This window comes from Pseudorasbora parva, chromosome 19 (assembly GCF_024679245.1).
Source record: "Pseudorasbora parva isolate DD20220531a chromosome 19, ASM2467924v1, whole genome shotgun sequence".
Lineage (NCBI taxonomy): Eukaryota > Metazoa > Chordata > Actinopteri > Cypriniformes > Gobionidae > Pseudorasbora > Pseudorasbora parva.
Window position 1 is genome coordinate 8,662,257 of NC_090190.1, and position 27,801 is coordinate 8,690,057.

The following is a 27,801-nucleotide window of genomic DNA, read 5'->3' on the forward strand; positions in this document are numbered from 1 at the left end:
ACAAATGCATCTCTAAGAACTATATGCAAATTCTTATTCTTGCCCTCTGCCTCCCCAGCACCACCCACCTAGATCAGCTATGGGGGTCTCCCTCTCTCTAGCAGCAGCAAGTGTCCTGTAATTTTTTGTTCAGCTTTAAAACATTTTTTAAGCTAAAATGCCAATCAACTGACCTGTACATTGATAAAGATTATACTAATACATTTTTAAAGGGATAGTAGGATGCTTCGGTGAAAATATGATATGACCAAGTTTTGTTTTGCTCTATCCTCTGCGCTTTCACATTTGTCACCAGAAATTACGTTATGTCTGTGTACTCCGTCGTACAATGGAACAGCAGTCTCTCGTGAATGTACAACAGTTTGAGGAAGTTAGAGATTACATCTTGTAATGTTTTAAATATGGATATTTTTCTTTTAGATTATGCCAGGATGTCCTTGAGCAAGGCACTTTACTCTTTGTTGCTCCCTGCAATAAGTGCACTTTAAGTCGCTTTGAATAAAAATGTCTGCCAAATGCATAAATGTAAATGTTACACAAATGTATCACATCACTTTCAAAAGTCCTTTATCAACGGAGCCGTGTGGAGCACTTTTATGGACTTCAAAAAAGAAACCTTGGAAGAGCCAGGACTTTTTTTTAAAGCTGCAGTTCGTAACTTTTAACTCTAGTGGTTAATAAACAGAACTGCATGCATCTTGCGGAAGAACATTGCAGCCAAATCTACTTCTCTCTGTTTATGTCAATGGCAAATCACACAGGGTTCCTACCAGTCTGGCCTGAAATAGTCCCAATATAAACACTTATTATAAGTGTACCATAATTATTAAGGGTAAGACAAAAACACGGTTTGGAAAATGGATTCATGTTTACAAAACAAAGTTATGGACAGCATCTTTAATATAACTCAGACTGTATTTGTTTGAAAAAAAATGTCTTATACACCTACTATGATTTGAGGGCGAGTAAATCATGGGCTCATTTTCATTTTTTGGGTGAACTATCCCTTTAACAGGGATCATTAATCTAACTCCAAATTCCTCAACCATAAAAACTGTTGCATGGACTGGAAGTCTCTGAAGAGAAATGCAGCTCTTAATAGGCAATTGTGCTGGGTGACATCACAGGTCTGTGCTAAAAAGGAAATTATAAAGCTCTCCAGCCCTTATTCTGCACTTTATCCATTAACGCAGCCATTAATTTGGCCAATCAAAAAACACTCCAGTCCAGCAAATGCAAAGTAAATCAAATTAACATCTGGGTTTTCTCTGACCGTAAGGATGCGATTTTACATTCCAACTGATCAGACAGCTCTGTCTGCACACAGCACAATTATAACAATCGATCATCTGACTGTCTTCAGTACCCCTTTCAATAAATTTGGTTTATTGAAAGTACTCTGAAGTTCAGCTCTCTCTTCTTTGGCAGTTTATTGCACAAAGAGTTTGAGAGAGAGATGATAGATACAAATACTACAGAATAGGATCCAAATACTTCAGCAGGTATTTGTGCAGTTTAAAAGCAAAACACGTATGATCTACATTCCATGCCCTATTTCTATGAAATTCCTCTAGGAAGGACATAAATGGCTGTAAAAGCAAGGCTATCAATCAGAAGACCTTTTCTTCCTTTCTCTCAAACAATTGCAGTAATTAGGCTGATTAAAAGAACTTTTAGCTTTTTTCCATTTGGCCTCAGTGGGACAGAGTGCTGCGCAGTTCAAATGAAAAAAGACTGATCAGATCAGCATACTCTGCATTCATCACATGGGGCAGGTATGTAATTAGGAGGGCCCGAAAAGACCTGATAATACACAATGTCTGAATTACTCCCACTAGTCATAAATCATTATGATACTGCTTTTATACAAATGTGGGCCTAAATGTTGCTTAAAGTGTTAATTCAAGCCATATTTAAATGTGGGGGTATACAGCTATTTTATTTTAATAATGTAATAAATACATTAATTTATATGATAATATAAATGTAAAATATATTTAATTATATATTATTTTAAAATAAATATATCTATATTTATTTATCATTTTATTTTTATAGTGTATTTATGAATATAATTAATATTTAAATAAATAAAAAAGTCAAACACATACATTTATCTACAATAATATACATCAAAATAATGTATTACTTATATTAAAAGGTACACCATGTAACTTTTGGCCCTCTGAAAAAACTGCATAGATTTTGCAAAAAAAATAAAAAATAAATTACATTCTGCTTCGGCACTGCGTGACTTTGTGAATGTATATTTTTTTTCTCATAACAAAAAAAAAACAAAAACAAACAAAGAATATCATAAAACATTAAAGGTTTTGATTTGGACATATACACCAGTGTAGATGAAAAGGATCTCAAACTAACTAGCTAAAGAGTTACTGTAGATGTACCCATTAATAGACACAGCACATTTAAATAAATTCCAGCAACCTTGGAATGACTCGTCACAATAGATAATGCTTTAGAATGAACTCTTTTAGAGAGCAACACATGTCCATGTATCTGTTCAATAAAATTGAACCTGTTGAGTAATAAAAACACCATCTCTGCATAGCTTTTACAACATTTTAAATACCTCAGTTCTTACCATCTCCGAAAAGTCAAACCAATGTTGATTCTTGTTTTATTACAAACTCTGTCATTTATTACAGTAGACTTCTCTGTTCGGCGTTTGTTTTAAACGGTTTATTTTCCGGAAGTTCAAAATATAGCTACTCAGAGTCAACCTTTCTTGCTCATTGAGACAACTATGCCACACCCACACCATAAATGTGTCAAGCCTGAGCAAATTTTCATTATTTACGGATATAACGAGAAACACACGGGTGAGTGACCTATGTATGCAACTTCTAGTTAAAACCATTTCGTCATCCGGCTTAACATAGAAATTCAGGGTAAGACAAAAACATGTTTTGGAAGAAGGATTGATGAAGAATTGACTCATTTAAATTGTTAGTGGGTAAGACCACCTAAACATGAAAATTATGTCAATAATTACTCACCTTTATGTCGTTCTAAAGCTGTAAGACTAGCCTGACAAGCCAGACCCACATCAAGATGTTTGGTCTGGAAACTCCCCATTGACAGGGCTCAATCCTGGGGGCGGGATAAACGGTTGTCTTTCAAACTCCCTCTGCACGCGATAGGATAGCGCTACCACCAACCAGAGCAACGAAGGTGAAACAGAGCTTGTTGAAAGATTAAACATTCGCCGTATCCGGTCGGCTAAACTCCGAACACATCTTCCCTTTTTAAGAATGACTTCAGTGCCGTTCTTTGTTCTTTTCTCAGAGAAAAGCTTAACTCCAAGTCTTCCAGAGTCGCGGTCAAAGCTGATTCGAAAAAACGCCGCCATTCGCCCGTTTCTTTGTTTACTAGAAGCAAACGCAAATGCAACTCGGCCGTCGTCATTATGGCCCCGCCCACCGACTCTATACACGATGTGATTGGCCCGGCAAGAGTTAGGGGAATACAGCTCAGAAGGGTATTGAGAGTTGCTAGACGACACTCGCGGGCAGATTAAATTTGCTGCCGCTAGGGTGCGTCTAGATTTCTAGGCTACTGTAAGTGTTGCGGCAAACCGCCCATTACCCCGTCTTCCCTCATTGAGTAACAGGTGAATCAAATGCGCAATCTGTTGCGCGTCCCTGAGCTGAATAAGGCAGCACACTGTTTGAAATTGGTATGCATTTAAGAATTGACGCTACACCAAAGAGCAGCGCTAAACAAAGAGAAACTAGTTTGGAGATCGATATTAAAACACTGTGCGGAAGTACTCACAAAAGAACCCTAAAGTGACAGCCGGTTTTTCACCTGCTTAGCCAAATGCTAAAAGAAATAAATGGCTGAAAGAAATTCACGAGGCCTTAATTCATTGAGTGGAATCCAGTTTAATCATTGAAATTGTGAGACCCATCTCCTTCAAGTGTGGGAAAGCGCACAGTTTAATATAACACTTGACAGTGAAAAACCGGGACCAGGATTGGAAGATTTCACCTGGAGGCCTGGAAGAAGAAAAGCAAACTGCTGTAGTGTCATCTCAAAGTGTGCATCATTATTCTGCTGTTCCAACTAGAAAGAATGGCAGAGACGAAGCCATTGGAGCAGCTTAAAGCTGAAAGAACCAGCGCAAAAAGACTCTTCTCTCGGCTTGTCAATTCCATTTCAAGAACCCATATGGACATGGGTGAGGAAGAGCTCAGAGAAAGCCTCAACAACCTTTCACTTCAAGCCACAAAAGTCATGGAGGCAAATGAGGATGTGGAGGCTGCTTTCATCATGGAAGGTGAGGCTGAGCTGGGTGCACAGGATGTGCCAGCATTAAGTTCACAGCAAAAGGCTGACCTAGAGAAGACTGCAAGAGAATGTGATCAAAAACTGAAGGAGGGCAGAGAATTAATTCTGAAAACTTTCTGGACCAGTTTTGGGAATCCCCAAATGTCCCTGACTTTCCAAGTAGCAGAGGCGGAATGTGATCGAGTCTTTTCTGTCCAACCTTGTGCGAACGTGGAAGCATATGACTTCATGCTGAGTCACCTGGGAGGATTGATTAAAGCTGCAAGAGAAACGCATATCCGGTGGAATCGCTGGGCCCCTTCTGGTGAGCAAAAAGACTTTAACAGCCGTCTAAGGGAGCTTGAGATTTGTCTCCCAAAGCTAATTTCCAGAAAGTCTGAATTTATTCAAGCAAGATTCAAGCAGGATTCTGAGAGAGAAGCAGGTATAGCCCATAGTTCTCAAAGGCCAGCCATCAAGTTGAAACCTACTTCCCTTCCCAAGTTTGCTGGATCCAAACGTGATTATCACCGCTGGAGGAAGGAGTGGGAAGCTCTGCAGAGGCAAGGTGAACCAACCGGGTCAAAAGAGGTGAAGAAATTTCAGCTGCTGGACAGTCTTGAAGATAAAGTGGCAAGAGAGTTTCGACTGAAAGCTTATAGTTCAGCAGAAGAAATATTCCGTGTCCTGGAGAATCGCTTTGGGAATAGAGCTGCTATTGCCCTTGAAATTGTGGAAGAGTTGCAAGCAATGCCACCAGTAAGAGGTCACCAAGCCAGGAAAATAGTGGAGCTGATTCAAACTGTTGAAAAATCCCTGTATGATCTAAGTGAGCTTGGAGACACTGGTGCCATGAAGAATCCCTTGGTGACAAAGTCCATTGAGAGCAAACTCCCGGAGTCACTAAAAAAGGAATGGCTGGTTTATATTGCTGGTGAGAAAAATGCTGTTGCACCACATGCTCGTTTCGACAAGCTCCTCGAGTTCCTCAAAGAGCAGGAGGCGATATATGAGCAGCTGGATCAGTTAAGAGAAGATGAATCGAGCAAGAAAGACACCAGGTCTGACCCGAGGTATGCCAGAACAAGAGCCACCAAAGTGAGCAGTGACCCAGCAGGTTGTATTGTCTGTGGAGATCGCAAACACAAGAAGCTGTATTTCTGCAAGAAATTTAAGACCCTAAACCCTTCAGAGAGAAAGGATGTGGTAAGAAAGCTACGAGCATGCAACAGGTGTCTGGAAAGCCATGATAGTGATGCATTCTGCAAAACCACTTACCTATGCAGAAATGTGGAATGCAAAGACCAACAAAACCCTGAGCACCATTATTACCTGTGTCCACATGCTGAAACCATAAGCAATCCCCAGAGAAGAACAAAGTCTGGCTTGGTGGGAAGTGGAAGGTGCACAGAGTCTCAGGAGAAGTTCCTCTCCAAGCTGTTACCTGAATTGGCTCAACAGTGTCGAGATGCATTCTGCAATTCAGCATCCAGGACCTTCAACTCTGTGGCAAGTGAGCAGGGGCTACTGGCAGAAAGTGGTTTGCATGAATTTCCAGTCATTATGATGCTATTGCAAGTAACGGCCAATGCTGGACAAAAAATTGGAACATTAATTGACCTAGCCTCAGATACAAATTATATCACTCATAAAGCAGCTAAGGAATTAAACCTTCGAAGTGAAGACGTCACTCTGGTGGTCCATGGAGTTGGCGGGATGAAGGTATCTGTTGAAACCAAGCGGTACCTGTTGAAGATCAGAGTTAACACCTCCAGAGGTACTCTTAAGTCACACCAGTTAGTGTGTTATGGACTTGACAGTATTGCAGAGATCCATCAGCATGTGACAGCCAGGAAGCTGCAAAGAATGTTCCCTGACATTCCACTGTATGAACTGGTAAGACCCCAAGAAATCCAACTTCTTATAAGTCACAAGGAAGGACAGCTGGTGCCCCAGAAGATTCGTGCAGTTGGAGATCTTGTCCTCTGGGATGGTCCTCTGGGGAAAACTATTGGAGGTACTCACCCTGATCTTTTTGAAGAACTTGCTGTAACTGCACATATGTCAAAAACTCATTTTGCACGTTCAATGAGGACTGCAGCAGTCAAGTACGAAGAGTTAATCTGTAAAATTCCAGCTACTCGTCAGTCTCCTGTGCATCCTGCTGTTCATTCATGCACTGCCACCATCAAACGAGATTTCCTGGAATGGTGGAAGTGGGATAGCATCGGAGCCGCTTGTGAGCCCAAGTGTGGAGGTTGTCGCTGTGGAAATTGCCAGCCAGGGGGTAAAGAAATGACACTTGCTGAAGAAAGAGAAGTGGAAATGGTAAAAAATGGCTTAACATATGTAAATGGAGATGAGCATTGTGAGGAACCACACTGGCATGCTAAATACCCATGGACAGAGGATCCAGCTTCCCTGCCAAATAACAGAAGGGCTGTGGAAGCAACATTCCTCAGGACCGAAAAACAGCTGGCAAAAGAACCAGAATGGAAAGTTGCCTACACAGCACAAGTACATGACATGGTCCGTTGCAAAGCCGCAGTAAAGTTGTCAAATGAGGTGATTAAAAGCTGGACCGGGCCTGTGTGGTACATCAGCCACCTAATCGCTCCAAATCCTCACTCTGTTACAACCCCAGTAAGGCTAGTCTGGAACAGCAGCCAAAAGTTTAGAGGTTTGAGCTTGAATGACCTGCTGCTCAAAGGTCCCGATGTGCTCAACCCCATTCGTGCTGTTCTCTTGAGGTTTAGAGCTGGAGTCTTTGCTGCCTTGGGTGACATACGCAAAATGTATAACTCTGTTTGGCTGGAAGACCAAGAAATCCATCTGCACAGATTCCTCTGGCGTGACTCTGGAGAAGATGAAATTGAAGAATATGCTATAACAAGGGTAAATATTGGAGACAAACCAGCAGGCTGTATTGCTCAACTGGCCATGCGAGAGACTGCAAATCTACCCATATTCAGTCACCTTAAGGAAGAGCGACGTGTGCTGCAAGAAGATGCTTATGTTGATGATATCCTGACTTCTCACAACAGCATGAATCAACTGAAGGTTATTACATTGAATGTTGAGCAGATCCTAAAAGCTGGTGGATTCCACATAAAGCCCTGGGTCTATTCCGGTCAAAGTGGGAGGAAGGAATCCAGAGACAAGAATACTGAACCAAAGACTATGTTCTTACCAAATCAGCTTACAGAAGATGATAACAAAGCCCTTGGCCTGGGGTACACTGTACAAGATGACAAACTCCACATCATGATCGCTGTGAATTTCTCAAAGAAGAAGAGAAAAATGAGACTTGGCCAAGATTTATTAAAAGGGCAGGTGAGGTCACAAGCTCCAAATCCACTCACCAGAAGAGAATTACTGAGTCAAGTCTCAGGGCTGTATGATCCGTTAGGTCTGGTGACTCCAGCCAAACAAAAAGGTGCAATTCTGGTGCGGAGAGCCTTTCAAGAGGCCAAAGTTATCTATGGCCCAATTAAGGATACCTGGGATGCAGCTTTGTCGGAGGGGCTCCGGGAGGATGCAATCAAGCTTCTGGAAGAGTATGTGGAGCTGGGACAAGTAAAGTTCATCAGACCCCTGACACCTCTAGACACCACCATTGAACCCATTGGTGTCACTTTCTCTGATGGCAGTGAACAGGCATATGGAGCAGTGTTGTATCTGCGTTGGAGCTGCAGTCAAGGTGTAACTGTGAGGCTTGTTGAATCTAAGGCCAAACTAACCCCCCTCGACCATAAGGGCGATGCTGTCAAAGCGGAGGTGTGCGGTGCTGTTTTTGCTGCCCGATTAAAAAAATACTTCCAAAGACATTGCAGGATCTCCGTTGAGAAGTGGTATCATCTTATTGATAGTCAGACCGTCTTAGGAGCAGTCCAGCGTGAAAGTTATGGTTACCAAACCTTCTTTGCGAATCGAATTGGAGAGATTCAAAGCAGCACCAACGTCCAGGATTGGTGGTGGGTTCCAGGGCAGATTAATATTGCAGACATCATCACGAGAGGAGCTGGCCCAAAAGATTTGGATGAAGGCTCTGAGTGGCAGTCCGGTCCAAAGTTCCTCAGTCTACCAGTGAACCAGTGGCCAATTAAATCCGCTAAAGATGTTGCTGCTGTAGCCAGAGAAAACATCATAAAGATTCAGAAGAAAGCTTTTGTTTCTGCACTTACCAGAGCTCAGTTGAAAAAACAAGAGCCAGAAGAAAATCAGAGTTTAATCCAGACGGAGCCAAGTAGACCACCTGGCGGAAAAGGAGTTCAAGAGATAATTGATGTGAAAAGATTCAGCAGTCTAACACGGCTTATCAAAACTGTGGCATTGGTCTGGAGAGCTGCAAAGAAGTTTCTTCAACTCAAGACGATGGATATACTAAAGTGGGAGGCGGTATCATTAGCTGGTATCATCACTCACGAAGAAAGAGAAGATGCATTCAGGGACCTCTGTCTAGCAGCACAAAAAGATGTGATCTTCTCAAACACCACAATAGATCGACTGGTTGTCTATAAAGACATGGCAACTGGACTTTTGGTGTGTGGTGGCAGAGTTCAAGTCTTTCAGGAAGACTTTAAGACCGTTCCCCTCTTGCCCTTTGATGCCTGGATTGCAACCTTGTTGGCTTATGAAGCTCATGGCGAGGCACATGATGGAGTGGCAGGCACTTTGTTGAGGATGAGAAGGAAAGCATGGGTTTTGAGAGGAAGAAGAGTTGTTCAAAAAGTCATTGACCAATGCATCTTCTGCAAAAAAGCAAAGGCCAGAGTATGTCAACAAGTAATGGGTAAACTACCTGAAGAGAGAACGAGACCTGCTGCACCATTTGAGTTCACTGCCATTGATCTGTTCGGACCCTACCAAGTAAAGGATGATGTCAAGAGAAGAGCGTCAATGAAAGTTTGGGGAGTTGTCCTTTGCTGTATGGCAAGTAGAGCTATTCATGTAGAGTTGGCCGATTCTCTTTCTACAGAGAGCTTCCTATTGGCATACCAGAGGTTCACGGCTGTTAGAGGTCATCCCCGAAAGGTCTGGTCAGACCCAGGAACCAATTTCATTGGTGCAAAACCTGTACTGAAAGATCTGTATGCTTTTTTGGAAAGTCAAACTAAAGCAACATTAGAGGAGTATGCAGTCAAAAATGGAACACAGTTTGTCTGGAAAGTGCATCCAGCTGATTCACCACACCGAAATGGAGCTGCAGAAGCCGCAGTGCGTGTTACAAAGAAAGCTCTCCAAAGTCTTGAGAAAGGGTCACACCTTACTTTCAGTGAGTTCTTGACAGCACTTCAACTAGCGGCCAATCTTGCAAACGAGCGTCCTATTGATGCTAGAGTTCAGTGCCAGGAAGGATGCATACAATATGTGACACCAAACTCATTATTGCTTGGCCGAGCCACACAGACAGGGGACTTTAAGACATTTGACTTTGCCAACTATCCTTATAAAAGGCTGCGAGAGATACAAAGCCAAGTCAATTGCTTTTGGAGATCCCGGAGCCAACTTGCTGGTCCTAATCTGTTTGTGAGGAACAAGTGGCATACAGCAGAGAGGAATGTTGCTGTTGGGGACATTGTGTGGCTATGTGATCAAAATGTGCTAAGAGGCCAGTTTAAGCTTGGAAGAGTCATCAGTGTAAACTTTGATTCAAAGGGCATCGTAAGGGATGTGAATGTTCGGATGTCTCCAAACTACTGTGTTCCTGTCCAGAATTCAATAGTCAAAGAATCTGCATCCTGTGAAGGGAAGAGGGTCTGTCAAGGTACTGTGTTGCACAGAGACGTTAGACGCCTTGTTGTTCTCCTCCCTATCGAAGAGCAAATGAAAAATGAGTAAAGGCTATAAATGTGACTGTTGCCAAGCTGTGCGATCTTCCAAGGGGACTATGAAAGATCGAGTGGGAGGTGTTGCGGCAAACCGCCCATTACCCCGTCTTCCCTCATTGAGTAACAGGTGAATCAAATGCGCAATCTGTTGCGCGTCCCTGAGCTGAATAAGGCAGCACACTGTTTGAAATTGGTATGCATTTAAGAATTGACGCTACACCAAAGAGCAGCGCTAAACAAAGAGAAACTAGTTTGGAGATCGATATTAAAACACTGTGCGGAAGTACTCACAAAAGAACCCTAAAGTGACAGCCGGTTTTTCACCTGCTTAGCCAAATGCTAAAAGAAATAAATGGCTGAAAGAAATTCACGAGGCCTTAATTCATTGAGTGGAATCCAGTTTAATCATTGAAATTGTGAGACCCATCTCCTTCAAGTGTGGGAAAGCGCACAGTTTAATATAACACTTGACAGTAAGACCTTCATTCATCACAAATTAAGATATTTTTGATGAAATCAGAGGGGTTTCTCTGATTTTTTTCAGGAACAAGTCATAGGCAGCAACAAAGTAGTAAAGACATGGTTAGTCCATGTGACAGTGGTTCAACCTTAATGTTATGAAGCTACGAGAATAGGTTTTGCGTAACCCCCCCCCCCCCCCAAAAAAAAAAAAAACGACTTTATTCAACAATATCTTCTCTTCAACATCGTTCCTCTACGCTTTTCATGTAGTAAACACAGTGCAGCATGTCCAGGTTCTACGTAAGAACGCCAGCTCATTATTGGCTATCTCCTGCATCAGGATCACACACATTTGTGTCGTGGTGCAAATGTGAACAAAGTTGGCCAGTAATGAGCCAGCGTTCCGATGATTTAATCAAAAATATCTTAAATTGTGAAGATGAACAAAGTTCTTGCGGATTTTGAATTACATGAGGGTAATTAAATAATAAAAAAGTACACAAATTACATATCTATATTATGCTCTCTCTCTCTCTCTCTCTCTCTCTCTCTCTCTCTCTCTCTCTCTCTCTCTCTCTCTCTCTCATATATATATATGTGTGTGTGTGTGTGTGTGTGTGTGTGTGTGTGTACAATTATCTCACTGTATATACACGTCAGAAATAGTGGTTGTTTATCTTCTTATGATCACTACGTAGAACTTTCCTTTGATATGTAAATATCCCTGCATGTGTCTTTTATTGGTTTATCCATTATTCATACCTATGCTATTTACATTCACCGTACCAGTTTATGCAACATGACATGAAAATTCTCACAGGCATGATGAATGGAATTCTATTAAGGACGTTCATTCACACACAAATAAAGAACAATAGGTAAGTGAGTCCATAATGCATGTCTACTATACGAAGGTCAATATATGCTGAATCGGCACTCTTACAATCTGCACTTCAGTGGATAAATGCTGCCGCTCTCCAAGGTGCTGAATCGCTGGACTGGTCTGTACTGTACTGTAGCATAAAAAGAGACGAGTGTAAGACCGTCGTAGCATTCATAGGCTTTTTCTTATCTGTGCAGTCACACGAGCGGACCTCATTAAAGCCACTGACCGCAAACAGAACACAAGATTCACGATGAGTGTTTTATGGGTTGAGAGAAAAAGCACCTTTTCATTTGTTTCAACTGTCTGAATGTCAGGGAGTGTGAGAGAGATACAGAGCGGACACACATCTGGTTGTGTGAAAGTCTGTGTATGTGTGCGTGCGTGTGTGTGAGTGAGCGTATGTGTATAATCTATCCTTGTCCTCTCACCTCTTTCTAGAAACAATAGGATCCGTCCCCTTGAGGCACTGGACAGAAGGAGGATGTGATAAGGCTGCTGTTCTCTGCTCTGAACTGACATTTTACAATGACACTAACAGCAGAACACACTATTTTACAAACTGCCCCTCCTGACCAGCAGCACAGACTGAATGATTCTCCTCAGCAAACCAAAAACCAGCCATGTGCATCTGGCGTTCCAACAGACAAGGCATTTCCACACAAACTACCCTCTGTACTAAAAAAAATGCAATATAAACACATCACGAGAGAAGGGGAGAGGGAGAAAAAGAAAGAGTCTGCTTCTCATTAACCTTTCCCGGCTAGTAATTGCACTACAACCAAAACCCTCTCTGAAAGAGAAGGGAAGAGAATAAAAGCTGCTTCAGAATGGCCATAGTCATAAAAGTCATTACCTTAAACTCTCAACATCACAGAATAAATAACACAAGCACAAAACGATAGGATATTCTTAAAAATAAAAGGGTTTTTGTAGTGGTCAGAATGCGAATACAGGAGCCTGGAACAAGCTTGGGGGAATTTCACTGCTTTTCAAAGTTGACGTTTTAAGAACACTGACCTGCGAATACTGAAACATCACAGTGTCATCTCTTAGACGAAAAGAACACAAACTTTTGGTTTGCAGTAGATTGTGTATTTTTTACATTTATTATTATTTGTTATACGTTGACTTTGTTTACATCACAACAACCATTGTAGCGTCCATTGAAATGACGCATGTTCAAAATCAAGTGACAGTGATTATTCATTATTTAATGCTATAATCTATTCATAATGATATTGAAATAGAAGTTGCTATCATATAAGTGTCAATTAGAATGTTACCTTCTTTAAACCAGCATAAAAATACCGGTATCGTCCCTTGTACCGAATATAATTGTATACCAGGGCAAGCCAGTCAGGATATACAAAACGAAAGTCTCACACCCAATACACTAATTACCCAAAGCAATAGGAAAACCCATTATGTTAAATATGTGCGTGCCGACCAGCAACCAGACATTTACTTCAGAGATGCCACTCATGCAGAAAACCAATTAGTGATTTGTTTTTAACATTTAAATAGCAGCGATCACACTGCAGCCCAAGACTGGTTGCCCACGGAAGCTAAGCAGTGTTGAGCCTGGATGGGAGAAAGTCCTAGGAAAAGGTTACTGCTGGAAGAGGTGTTAGTGAGGCCAGCAGGGGGCACTAAGCCTGTGGTCTGTGTGGGTCCTAGTGTAACGACAGGGACACTATAATGTGAAAAGGCACCGTCATTCGGATGAGACGTTAAACCGAGGTCCTGATTTTCTGTGGTCATTAAAAAGACTAAAGACTAGGGGTTTAACCCTGATATCCTGGTTACATTTTCCCATTGGCCTCGTGTCTACCAGCATAGCCTCCTAATCAACCCCATATGCAATATGCTCTGGGGCTGTTTTTCTGCAAAGGGACTAGGACAACTGATTCTTGTAAAAGAAAGAATGAATGGGGCCATGTATCATGAGATTTTGAGTAAAAACCTCCTTCCATCAGCAAGTGTATTAAAGATGAAATGTGTCTGGGTCTTTCAGCATGACAATGATCCCAAACACACCGTCCGGGCAACGAAGGAGTGGCCTAGCCAGTCTCCAGATCTCAACCCCATAGAAAATCTTTGGAGGGAGCAAAAAAGCTGTTACCCAGCGACAGCCCCAAAACATCACTGCTCTAGAGATCTGCAAGGAGGAATGGGCCAAAATACCAGCAACAGTGTATAAAGAACTTGTAGTGACTTATAGAAAATGTTTGACCTCTGTCATTGCCAACAAATGTATAACAATGTATTTAGATTAACTTTTGTTATTGACCAAATATTCATTTTCCACCATAATTTGCAAATAAATTATTTAAAAAAATCAGACAATGTGATTGTCTGGATTTTTTTTCTCATTTTGTCTCTCATAGACACACACACACACACACACACACACACACACACACACACACACACACACACACACACACACACACACACACACACACACACACACACACACACACACACACACACACACACACACACACACACACACACACACACACACACACACACACACACACACACACACACATATGTGATATGATTGACTTCATCTGTCTCCCCACCAATATGGCTGCCATTCCATCATCCATGTGGATGCTGCACATTGGTCATGATTGGGGAGATTCTCTCCTTCCGCTTTGAGTAAATGTAACAAATTATTAATTCAAGGAAATACTTGTCTACCGGACACGGGGCTGTCCGGTGTTTTCCTGCACTTGATATGCTTCCCTTTTACTGCTCTTGGCAGTAAAATGGAAGAAAGTAGCCTTTGCTTGTCACACGTGCTGCTATGAACTATGACAGGTATCATCCCTCGTACCTCATCCCTCGAGTATAACCTGTAGCCTATTGTATACCGTGGCAAGCCAGTCAGGATATACAAAATGAAAGTCCTCTGTATTTAGTCTCCCAATACACCAATTACACAATAGACAGCAATAGGAAAACCCATTATGCTAAAGTGTGCGTGCTAACCATCAACCAGACATTTGTTTCAATGATGCCACTCATGCAGAAAACCAATTAGCGATATGTTTTAACATTTACATAATAAAAAGAAACACTTGTCCACCGCACACCGAGCTGTCCTGTTGTTTCCCGCACTGGATATTTGTGCAGAAATGTGATGTGTGACAGCTCTTGGCAGTAAAGGGGAAGAAAGTGACCTTTGCTTGCAGTAAACATCTCGTCACATGTGCCGGTATGAACTATGACAGGTTTCAACTGTACCAGGAACAAATGCTGAGGAATAATTGCAGATTTATTTCATGTGCTAGGTCTTTATGTGTACACATACAGCGACATGCACAGCACATAAACCTCCTCCTTGCATTTTAGATTCATTACACTAAATTAAATTATCTGCTGACCTGCACGGAAGAGCATAACTGTCTTGCACTTAGGGTTTAGGAGCTATATATCTTTGTCTATAGCTTCCCCTGGTCCTACAGTACGTCCACATTTGGCTCCGCCAGCAGGGGGGAGGCTGTACATGAGAGACTATGCCCTGGGGCACAAGACCCTGACTGAAGTCTGCTAATGAGCCTCTTCTACACAGCTGAGTCACTCCATTCATTAAGACAAAACTGGCAGCGTACTGCCCACTGTCTCTTTTCCACTTTTAATGATGCTAATACATAACGATAAAATATTTCACATTCACGTTCCTTGTCAATTCTCGATTTATTTTACAGCGCTGTAACAACATAAAAATCTATTTACGTATATGGATAATTAAACCAGCACAGCACTTCTGGCCCATCAATATTTATTGACTTCTCACCTCTTTGGCTTGGTGTCAATTGCACATTCGTGGAAACATTTTTTTTTCTTCCTGCATTACAACAGCAAGGGGAATTTAATATTTAATGCCAATTAGGAGTTAATTAAAGCTGCTATGTTGTGGTTTGCATTAAAATGTTATCATTTAATATTATATAGGCTAAAGGAAAGAAAATGTGCAGAGCAAGTTGAGAAAACGGTAGGCCTATATGAATGCAGAGACAAAACATCAGTTATTGATCCTAATAGCAAAATGCTGCAAGTGCTAAACAAATGGTCTGGCATGATTTTTTAAGATATACGTGAATTGACTTAGTGCTTAGTGCTGAAAAAGTGCTGAGAGTGATGCTCTAATGCCCTCTTGTGTTTGCACTGAAAGTTTCAACCTGAAGCTACAACTGAACTGACTAATGATGGGAAGTCAGAAACATTACCGAATTTTTCTGCTTACTACATTCTTACTACTTTTACCTGCTTTCTTTGTCAGAAATACTGATGCGGTTATGCGAATTAAGCACCGGTTCAGCCAATATTTTTAAGTCTCGCGTAATTACGTCATCGAGTAATCATAAAACGGCGTGCTATAAAACACATGCGAGTATATTTTGGCTAAGATGGGAGTATATTGTAATTGAATGTAATTTAATCTGTTGCCTTGGCATGATTCCGATTTTTAAATGTGCAATCATTTGTAGAACATGTTTGCAATTACACAAAAACAATACCAAATTATCTCTTGGCTGAGATTTCTAAAATATTCATACGTACGTCAAATATTTTTTTTTACAGTCTATGGTCAAATTCAAGCACGAATGCCTTCACGTGACACCTGAACTAAAGTGGGGGCTATGAACACGTGATGCTTGTTCGTGATGCAGGAGTTCGTTGAGGAGAAAAACAAACACCTTTCTGTGAAATGTAAACGTTCCCTAAAATAACTTTTTAAGCTCAACATAGACGTGCACTTTACGGGAGTATGTGACTCATCTCAGGTACGCAGACAAGACACCTTCACAAGGGCTGGTTAGCTATCATGTAGTGTTTGTAGGGGGTTTAGAAAACTTGCTTACTCAAATCATTGGTAACTTAGTGAACAGCTGTTTTTTGTAACTTACCCAGTACTGCCCAGCAGTAAAAACGAAAAACGATGAGCCGAGATCCGCTCAGAGACCAATTCGGTTCAATTCTTGAACGATTGAATTGTGCAGAGTTGTGCGTTGCAAAGATAATATGTCAGAAAGTCGGAACCCGTGGACGCTGATGTAATCTGTGTTTCATTTTCTGTGCAGATTATTTGCCTCAACTATAAAAATAAAATAAAAGTGTTTGGGGTGTGTACACATTTTCAGTTTGTTTCAATTGTTCACGTTTTCAAATCGTTTGTATTTCTATTTATTGCACTGAACTCCTACATTTCTTTCTTATAAATATTTGTATTTCCATTCTGAATTAAATGAACATGTGCAGGCATTTATTTTATATGCACCTATCCTACACTTATCAAATCTTAATAAACATGGATCTTAAGCTAATCCTGAAACTAATCCTGTGGCTGTAACCCTGAGTTTGTGAGTTTGTTAAACTACCATCATGGTACAGGCCCCTGGTGACCTCCACGATTCCTGTTCTTTCTGACAGCAAAGCACTGGTATGCGATGAACTCGTAATCACGACTTCAGAAGTGGGAAGTAGGAAATGTCCGATAGCAGCACGTGACGGCAGCATAAATCCATTCTCTGCCAGTAGGCGGCAATTACAGAACAGCATAAATTGAGCTGTTTCCCTGTAACGGCACTGCTCTAATACTCACTAATTAATTAGGCGAATAAGATGAAAAGAAAATTAGGCGAATAAGATGAAAAGAAAAGGCCATTGAAGACATTCTGTTAAATAAATCGCAGCTGAAATGATGTATTAAGGAAAATCACTACATTTCTCAACATGCGCTTCTGTTTATTTCTTTGCATGACTCTTTCCAACTACATGTCATGGTTTGAACCATTACAGTGGTAAATATGGTAAGATCACGTGACCGCTATAAAAAGTCAAGTCTGAATGTTTTGTATATGATGATTACTTAAAAAATACTGTTTTATTAAAAATACTGATTACTTAAAAATATATTCATTTTAAACATTTCTTCTCTTTTTCTTTCTTTGCATTCATTCTTATTGAAAGATCATGTGACCACATGAAATAAAACATATCTGACATCAACAGAAGGTCAGTCCTGTCTAAATGTTTTGTATTTGAATGCATCAAATCTCTGTAAAATTCAGAACAAGTTGTAGTGTTTTTCTTTCTTTGCATTACTTTTTCTATCCACATGCCACAATTTGAGCCGTCACAGTGGTGAATGTTGTAAGAAGCATCATCTAACAGCAAAAAAGTTAAGTCAAAACTTAATGTTGTTTTATGAAACAGTGGCCTATGGTCCCCTACTGAAATTCTTCTTCTTTTTCTTCATCATTGTTTCTGGGTTTAAATACATTTAACACTATTTGCCTTGTGCTTTCAACATGCAAATGACACTGTTTTGACTATTGTTTTGACTGAGTATCAACATGGCGGCCAATAAAGCCAGTTGAAGAAATGTTCTCCAGTTCCGGTTCCTGAGGAGGAGCTCCACAATGACCAGAGCCAGAACTTTATGGCATTGGTCTTGAAGACCATGTCTAATGTTAAAAGAAGACCTGCACATCTTCATCCAAGTGATGGCCTGATGCAATGGTTTAGCCTCACGGTTACCACCCAAATTTATTTTTTTTTTTTACTTTTCTTTGTATTAAATAAATGCAGATATTTGACATGTTCAGGTCACTTACTACTGTGTGCAGCTGCGCTCAACAAATATAGTGTGAATATATATATATATATATATATATATATATATATATATATATATACTCACTATAGTAGCAGTCTCTAAAATTTGGAGCCTATGGCAGAATATTGAAGAAAACACAACAACATTTTTTAAATTTATATGTTCATTTATTTCAATCCAAAGCAATATATTGCAAATGATATACTGTTTGTGTGTAAGACTAGTCCAAAGCCAATACATAGAAAGCAATACATTGTAAATATATATATGTATGTGTGTGTGTGTGTGTGTGTGTGTGTGTGTGTGTGTGTGTGTGTGTGTGAGCCTGTTTATGTGGTTTATGAGGACACAAATTTGTATAACTACATGGGTATTACACTGGTATTACACTATAAATGTCGTTTATGAGGACATATCAAATGTCCTCATAATTCAAATGGCCTTAAAAACATACTAAATGATGTTTTTTTTGAGAAAGTAAAAATGCAGAATGTTTTCTGTGATGGGTAGGTTTAGGGGCAGGGGCAGTGTAAGGGGATAGAAAATACGGTTTGTACAGTATAAAAACCATTACACCTATGAGTCCCTGTAAACCACATAGACCAACATGTGTGTGTGTGTGTGTGTGTGTGTGTATGTGTGCATAGCTGGGATATAGTTATTAAACTAGAATATATATATATATATTTTTTTAGAAATAATGAGTGTTTGATTCTCTTAATGGGTACTTAATGGTGTTCTCATCAAAAAAGATATTGCCCAAAAAATCTCAAAGCTCTCTTGTTGTCCAATCGGTAATTAAATGGCCTCTGTAATTATCCTGCCAGTGTAGTTCACTGGCAGTTCCTTGGCATACTGTGGATCCTTGTGAAATGCATCACTCACAGCAGCTTGTGTATCCACGTTATACAGGGCACATCTGCAACACTCCCATCATGCAGAGCTGCAAGCATGTGAACACAACGACCTCCTCGAGCACTCATGCTAGTGCAGTTGGACAGTCAGGAGATTTCTTCACTCACATTCATCTGTGCTCGTCTCAGCCCCCAAAGGAATGTGCATATTACCTTTGAACACTACAGGTGAGCTTTGCTTTTTCACAGACAGTTGTGCAGAATGTTCTAGAGTCGTCAATTAAGAGAGCCCAACACTTCAGTTCCTTCTGGAAAGATTTAAGAGGAAGTATTACACAAAAACACAATACAATTCTCTATGAGAAATAAGAATAGATAATTTCAGCATCAATTGATCTAGATCCCAGAGTTTCACACATGCATTAAGGAAAACAGTACACACACAGACACACATGTATTTTGTAGTTATTTGATGTACTTTATGTATTCATAACATTCATTCTGGTTTGTGCAAACATCTGGGTTGAAAATGCAAAGTGCAGATTTATTGGATCATATGAACTGTGATAAAAATGTTTAATACGCAAATAAACTGTAATTATATTATTAAATATTTATTATGCTTTCTAGTATTTCTCTTTTTTAGGGTTATTGTAGATATTACTGAAATGTTATGCTATCTTTTTCAAAGAACACTAATATGCAGATAAAAATAGATAGTACTTGTTTAGAAAGAGCTTCTCAGTTTCTGTCCGATTCCAAATGAAAATTGACTTCTAAATGAACAAGACCTGTGTTTATAAAATGTCCTCCGTGTCCTCCACAGTGTTTCTAGCATTTCTGGGACAGCAGCAACAGCAGCACTGTCTGATCCAGTGCAGTAGCCTCAATCTCCTTGAAGTTGGTCCAGCCACGCCCCCACTCTGAGGTTCTCCTCGCGCTCCTTCCTCCCTGTCCTCACTCAGGACGTCAAGAGAAATCTCCACCCTTTCACTGACACTTTCCACCTGTTCTGTCGTCACTCTCTGAGCTCTTCCAAACTCCTCTCCATCTCTTTCAAACATCAGCGTTTGCACGGCTCTGTCCGTAACCCGTCTGAATCGGTCCATCCTCACCGCTGCATCAGCGACGAGGCGCTCCATCATCTCCAAGTGCCGTGTGCTTGTTTCTGTCTCTTTGCTCTTAAGTCGATTGATCTCAGTCAGCATACATTCCCTTAATAGAAGTACTTCCTTCTCCTTTTCCATGAGCTTGAGTCGGTCAGTTTCTCTCTCACGCCGGAGTGCTTCATTGTATCTTTCGATCTCAGCTTTCCTTAGCTCCATCTCGATTTTTTCTCTTTGCATGCCTAGTCTTTCCAGTTCCTTTCTCTGGATGTCTTGTAATCGGTTCTCTAGTTCACCTTTCATTTCATGTATTCTCCTTTTCATTGTGTCTATCTCTTCATACTGTGGTAGAGCTTCTCTTTCTTGGTCTTCAGTTTGTGTTTCCTGGGTTCTCCTCAGCTTAATTTCTTCTGTATGTTCTTGAATGTATTCTATAGTCTCTGCTACTTCTTGGTCTTCTAGTTGGCTCTGAATATCAGTTTCTTGTTGAGTCCTCACAGTCCTCTTCATCTTTCTTTGTATGTCAGTCTCTATTTGTTGCAGTTCTTTTCTTTTGCATTCACAGCTTTGTGTGAGATGCTCAATCTCCTCTGTAAGTCTTAAGATCTCGGCTTGAACCTTCTCCAAACTGTTCCTCCTTCTCTCAATACTCTCTAAGATCACTGACTTTTCTTCTTCAGCAGTTCTACATTCATCCTTCACTTTATGCAGGTCTTCCTTTGCCTTCTCTAGCTCAAGAAGCTCAGTTCGTGTGATCTTTATTTTATTCTCCATTTGATCACGTTGCCTCTGTAATTCAACTCGCATGTTGTTTAGCTCATCTTGTTCTAGGATCGTGTCATCCATTTGCTGGAGAACTCCTCCCTCAGTTTTAGAGATTTGTGCCTTGCTGTCTCTGTCTGTCTTTTTCTCCTCTCTAGTGCCTTGTACTTGTTCCAATGATGTTCCAATATTATCTGCCTGTCTCTGGATTTTTAGTCTCTCCTGTTCAGTTCGTCTTTGTCGAAGCACCTCATTTTCAAATTCCTCCTTCTGTTTTTCCATTCCAGCTATAGTTTTTTCCAGTTGTCCGATCCTTCTCAAGAATGTTTCAGTGATGCTTTCTATTTCCTTATTTTTCTCATCAAGGGTTTTTGATAAATCTTCCTTGTCTTGTGTAAATTGTAGCAGTTTTTCTTCATTTCTTGACCTCTCATTCATGGCTTCCTCCATATTTCTCTCAAAGTCTTCCTTTCTCCTTTGAATGTCGGTTTTAACTTGTTCCAGTTCATCTCTCTCCTTTTTCACCATTGTTTTCATTCTCTCCAAATCATCCATTTCTTTACTTAAAAATTCCCTTATTTCTTGCACCTCAGATTTGTGTGTGTCCTCCAACTTTGTCTCAGTTGGTTGTTCAGTCTTTGTTGCAGCTCTTTCTTCGGTTAAGTCCTTTTGTCCTCTTTCGTCTGTTTTCTTAATGTCATCCGTTTGCGTTTCAGCATCTATTGAGATGGTCTTAAGTTGACATATCTGGGTTTCATCTGCATATTGTTCCTCTCTTAGGACATCAGCATCCCTCTTTGTTTTTATCTCTCCTGGTAAATAATGCATTTCTGCTTCCTGTCTCTTTAGTTGAATCTCCATGTTTAACGTCTCCAGTTCCGATAATTTTCTGTTTATATGCTCTTTGAGATTATACAGTTCCTCTGTTGTTCTCGTTTTTTCCTTTGTAATGCAGTCCATGTCTTCTTTTTCTTTCTGTATCATGTCTTTATCTTGTTGCAGCAAAGTTCTCTCATGTTGTACACTTTGTTTGCTGACTTCAACCTCTTCCTTCAGTCTATTTAAATCAGCTCTCTCCATTTCGATATGATGTTTTTCACTATTGATGGTCTTTTTGCTGTTTTCTATCTCTGCTCTGTCCTTTTCAATAGCATTATACAGCTTGTCTCGTTCTGTCTGCATATTTTCTTTGAGGATGAGCATATCCTTCTTTAACGCATCAATCTCTTCTCTTTCCTTTCCAAAATGTTTCATTTCCCTCTTTGTATCTATTGTGATTTTCTCAAGCTCATCTGTCTGTTGCACTGCATCAACCTTGATTTGACCAAGATCATTCCTCTGGTCTTCAAATGATTTTATGTTTTCTTGCAGTTGCTGTCTCTCCCTTTCCAGATGAGTTTTCATGCTCTCTAGATCATTTCTTATTGTTCTGTTTTCAGCAATCAAGTCATCAACCTCCTGCTGCTGTTGATTTATAGCATTTTGCCTCATTTCCAGCTGCTTTTTCTCAGCCCTCACAATGTTTCTTAGGTTAACCATATCTTTTCTTTGTGTGTCAAGTTCTATTTCTCTGTTCTTCAGTGCATGTTCTTTAAGTTTTATTTCATTCTGTGTGCTTGCTAATGTGTCTCTCTGCTGTGTTATGTCAGTTATTATCTGCTCCAATGCCAACCTCTCTTTTTGCAGTTCTTGCATTGTCAAGTCATTCTTTTCTCTTTGTTTTTCAAGATCTTCTCTTAGTGTTTCATTCACTTTTTTGCTCTTCTCCAAGCTCTCTGTTTGTGTCTGAAGTAGCAATAGATCAGATTCCAGTAGCTTTGTCTGCCTTTCAGTGTCAGAACGCATAGTACTGAGCACTTCTTCCTTTCTCCTCATGTCGTCCAGACTCTTCTGAGTGTCCTCTTTGTCTTTAAACACTTGAGAGGTGTTTTGCTCTGTTTTACTCCTTTCCTCATGGAGCTTTTCAGCCTTTCTTTGTAAATCAGCTTTGATCTCCTCCAGGGAGTCTTTTTCTTTTTGAATATTTAGTTTGTCCATGTTCATCTTCTCTGTTTCACTGTCCAGTTGAGATCTTTTGTTTTCCATTTCATTAATCAATTGCTTCAACATCAACTTGTCCTCTTCAATGCTTTCCTTCTCCAACTGTAACTCATTTTTTAGTTGATCCATTTCATGGATTTCCATTGACAGTCTTTCCATCATGTCTTTCTTCCCTTCCTCAATTTCATTTCTCAGCTGCTTCAGATCTTCCATCTCACTCTTTGTGGTTTCCAGAATTTTTTCCATCTCTTGTTTTTCTTGTTGTACATCCGCTTTCTCTCTGTCAAGTTCATTTTTCTCTCTTACTAAGATGTTCTTTTGCTCTTCTGCCTCATTTTTCTGTTTCTGTATATCTGCTTCCCAGAGAGTTACTTTCTCTGTCTTGTTTTCTATTTCGGTGGCTTTCCTTTCTAGCTCAACATTCATCTTCTCCAAAACCTTTCTTTCTTTTTGCATGTCATACTCTTTGATTTCAAACTCTTCTTGCTGTTTTCTGATTATTTTTTCTAGTTCTTTGCTTTTGGTCTCTAGTTCTGCATTCATCTGGTCAATGTGTTCCCTCTCTTTTGCCAACCTGACCTTGTCATTTTCTATGTCCTCTAGCTGTCTTTGAATCTCAGCTTCTGCACACTCCTCTTTTCTTTTGTTTTCTTTTGCTAGAATATCCATCTCTTCTCTTTCTTTTTGTTGTTGACTTACTAAAGCATTCAGATTTTCCCTATCTTTTTGTAAGTCCTGCATGTTTTTCTCCAGAGCATTTGTCTTGTCCTGAATTTCAGTTTGTATGTCTTCTATTTTTTGTTTTTCAAGCTGTATTGCTTCTTTTTGGTCATCTAACTGAGTTTGCATCTTTTCAATATGTTCCATCTCTCTGTTAATTCTCTCTTTGGTGGTTTCAACATCCTCTTTCTCTTTCAGTAATTGATTTTTCAACTGTGTGATCTCTTCTCTCTCGATTTTTAAGTTTTGCCTGCTTCCTTCATCTTGTTTGGTCCTTTCTGTGGCTACCTGTGTCTCATCCCACTTCCTTTCTGAAGTTTCCGCAGTGTATTCCAGTTGTTGTTCTTGCTTGTATATTTTAACCTTTTGTTGTAGTTCACTCTTCTTCATAGTCACTTTCTCCAGAGTTTTCATCTCTCTCTCCTCCATCTGGGACTTTTGAAGAGCTTCTAATTCCTTCCAGGTAATATTCAGTTCATTCACCAAATCCTGTAATCTTGTCTCAAGTTCATTTTTTTCTCTTTCTAGCATATGACAGTTGCTTTCTATCTCATTTTTTTCTCGGATCAAATTATCATTCATCTGTTCCAGGTCATTTTTCTGTCTCTTGGTTTCTTCGAGGATTGCTTCCTGTAAGTTCCTGTTCCTGTCCAGGTCCCTTATTTCTGCAGTCATTTTAAGCATTTCAGCTTTCTTGTGTTCCAGCTCCCCCTTGTCTCTTTTAATAATGTCCCTCAAAGTTTTAATTTCTCTCTGCTCGTTCTGAAGGTCGGCTTTCATCCTTTCAATTTCTTCTTTCTCTTCTTTTAATGAGTCCATAACATCGTGGATTTCATCATATTGCACTTCTGCATCTGTTTTGTGTTTTTTTTCTATCTGCCAGTCTGTTTTCATTTGCTTCAGTTCATGTTTTTCTCTCTCACACTCTATTCGTATTCTCTGAATTTCTCCTCTTTCAATGTCAATTTCAGTCTTCATTTTTTCTAATTCTGCTCTCTTCAGCTGAAGTTCTTGATTTTCACTCTCTTTCATGGTTTTCTGTTCATCTAGCTCTTTTAGTTTAAATTCTTCAATGCGCTCCATTTCTTCTTGCCTTGTTTTAATTTCCCCCTCAATCCGTTTAATCTCCTCCATCCATTTATTTGTCTCATTCATAATAATTTTAAACTCTTCTTGTTCTTTGGAAAGTTGGGCTGCTATTTTTTCTACCCTTTCCTTTTCTTTAATAATGTCTTCCAAAAGGCTCTCCGTGTCTTCTGCTTGCCTTAACTCATCCTTTTCAGTTTCTATATTTTGTTGCATATGTTCAAACTCCTCTTTTTGCGTCTCCAGATCGACTCTCATTACATTTAGCTCATTTCTTTCTGTGTTCAACATTTCCTGATACATCTCAATTTCAATTCGCTCCCTCTGCAGCCCAGCATGTATTTTTTCTACTTCATCTCTCTCCTTTTGTAATGCCTCTTTTTGGTTCTGTATGTCCTCCATGTGTTTTTTTACAGTCTCTCTTTCTATACGAATGTCAATGAACTCATGTTCCTCCGTTCCTTTGGCATCCCCCATGTCGGGTTTCTTTCTTTTTATCTCTGTATTTATGTAGTCCAACTCTTCTCGTCTCTTTTTAATCTCATCTAAGATGTTTTCCATTTCTCTCTTCTTCTCTTGAAGCTGAACTTCCATGTTTTCTATTTTCTCCTGTTTGCTCTTGGTCTCCATTAGAATATTTTTCATGTCCATCTCTATTTTTTCTTGAGTAATTTCTAACTCAGATCTTTCATTTTCCATATTCTGAATACGCATCTCCATCTCTTCATATTGTTTCCCAAGAGCGGCTCTATGTTTCTCTAGATCGTTCTTCTCTCTGTCAATGTCTTGTCTCATTTTCTCAATCTCTTTCTGGTCTCTCTGTAAAATAAGTCTTGTCTTCTCTAGTTCTCTTCTTTCAGTCTTCAGCATCTCAGAAAGGCCATCGATTTCATCTTTATCAATCCCCACCTTTACTGCCATGGATGGATCTGGTACATATTTATATTCACTTGTTGGTGTAGTGTCCTCTTGGCTTGCCTCCATTTCGGTCTCTTCGCTTCTCATTTTGAGCTCTATGCCCTCCTGACCTCTCATTTTTTCTAGTTCATTTTCCTTCCCTTTTGTTATGAAAGTTGTATATTGCTTATGAATGTCTGCATGTTCCTCAATGATCTCTTCTTGAGGGGCTGAGATGTCACCTACAGGTATGTAATCTATATCAGATGTTTGTGGTGCAGAACTTATCAAAATAATTTCCATTTTGTCTTGTGTTGTTTGTATACTCTGTATCTGTTCAAGTGGCTCTCTCTGATGTTCAAAGATTTGTTTGTTTCGTTCAAGTTCCTCCCTTTCTCTTTTAATCTCAGACAAGAGTCTGTTGATGTCATCTATTTGTATCTGTTTTCCTTCAGAGATTGTTTCTTCTCCCTTCCGTTGAGCAAGCTGTTTAGGTAAACTTTCCTCTGTTAATGTTTCAAATGCTTCTTCCTCTTTTTCTAGTTGATGGGTCTGATCTTTTATGATCTTTATTTCATCAGCCTGTCTCTTGATTTCAGCCTTGGACTGTTCCAGATATTTCTTCTCATCTTGCACTATTTGCATTTCTCGTTTGATTTCCTCCTCTTGAGCATTCAATTTGGCTTTTGTTTGCTCCATTTCCTTATTTAGACTGTCTAGCATGACCTTGCTTCTATCGGTTTCTTTTTGTTCCTTCAATATCTTGGCCATCAGTTGATCAAGTTCCTCTCTCTCCATATTTGCTTTTACTCTGCTCTCTTCTATTTCCTGTCTGTGTGTTTCAGATTTGTTCCTCATGTTCTCCAGATCTCTCCTCTCCTCATTCATGGCTCTTAAACTCTCCTCTAGTCTTTGCTGCCGTTGATTCTTTTCAGTCTGTAACTCATTTTTTATTTCTTCCACTTCATCTCTTTGTTTCTGTATTTCCTTCTGAATAACATCCAGCTCATTCCACTTCTTCATTACATCCTCTTTTTCTTTTTCCAGTTCATCTCTCTGTTTTAGGATTTCGTTGGCTTTCTGCTCAAGAAGCTTCTTCTCATCATCCATTGCTATTTTACTCATCTCTTCTTTTTCTCTGTGTGTTGTTGTGTGCATTTCCAGATCATCAGCTCGTTTTTGTAACTCTTCTCTTTCCTTTTTGATTTCATATCTCTCTTTCTCCAAAAGATCTTTCTTGGTATCAATCTCTTGATTTTCATGTGATTCATGTGATTCATATTCCTGATTAGCTTGTTTTTCTTGTATTTCTGTTTTTTCTCTGTCCTTTCTGCTGTCCTCCAGAATGTTCCTCATGGACTCAGTCTTTGACTGCTCATATTCATCAATTCTCTGTTGTAACTGTGACCACTTATGGTTTATTTCTACTCTTTCTTTTTCTAGAAGGTCTCTGCTGTTCTTCAACTCTTGTTTTTGTTCACTTAAATCTGCATTCATCTTTTCCAGATCTTCTTTTCGCCTCCTTGTTTCTTCAATGAGACTCTGAATTTCTCCTTTGTCCTTTTGTAGATAAGCTTCCATTTCCTTCAGTTTTTCTCTTTCCTTCTTTATTTCCTCCTCCATGGATCTGATTTGTTCACTTTCATTTTGCAGTTCAGTCTTTCCTTGAGCCAGAAGATCTTTTTCCTTAGTGATCTTTTGTTTCTCAAGGTCAAGTTCTTCTTTCTGGAGTTTAACATCATGCCTTTGTTCCTCCACCTCATCCTTTATTTTTTGAACGATTTCTTTGCTCTTTTCAATTCTGTCTTTTTCTAGATCAATCTCTTGTATTTTCTGGTCAAGTGCTGATCTCTCTTGTTGGATTGCCTCTCTCATGTCTTCTTCCGTTTGCTGTCTTTGTGTCATCATTTCAGACTTCATCTTCTCCAGGTCACTTCTTTCCTGTTCAATAATTTTCCTGGCATTGTCCATTTTCTTCTGCTCATGATCTATTTCAGTTTTCTCTCTCTCCAGTTTACTCTTTATCTGATCAAGTTCTTCTCTCTCCATCTTTGCTTTTACTTTCATTTCTTCATCTTTCTCTCTTTCTTTCATAATCTGTTCTTGCAGTGTGTTTAACTCTTGTGTTTTTAGGTTTATATCATGATGTTCCTGCTCAGCTTTAGTCTTTAGCTCCTGTATCTCAGCTTTGGTTTTCTCCAGACTTTTTCTTTCTTCTTCCATCTTCTTC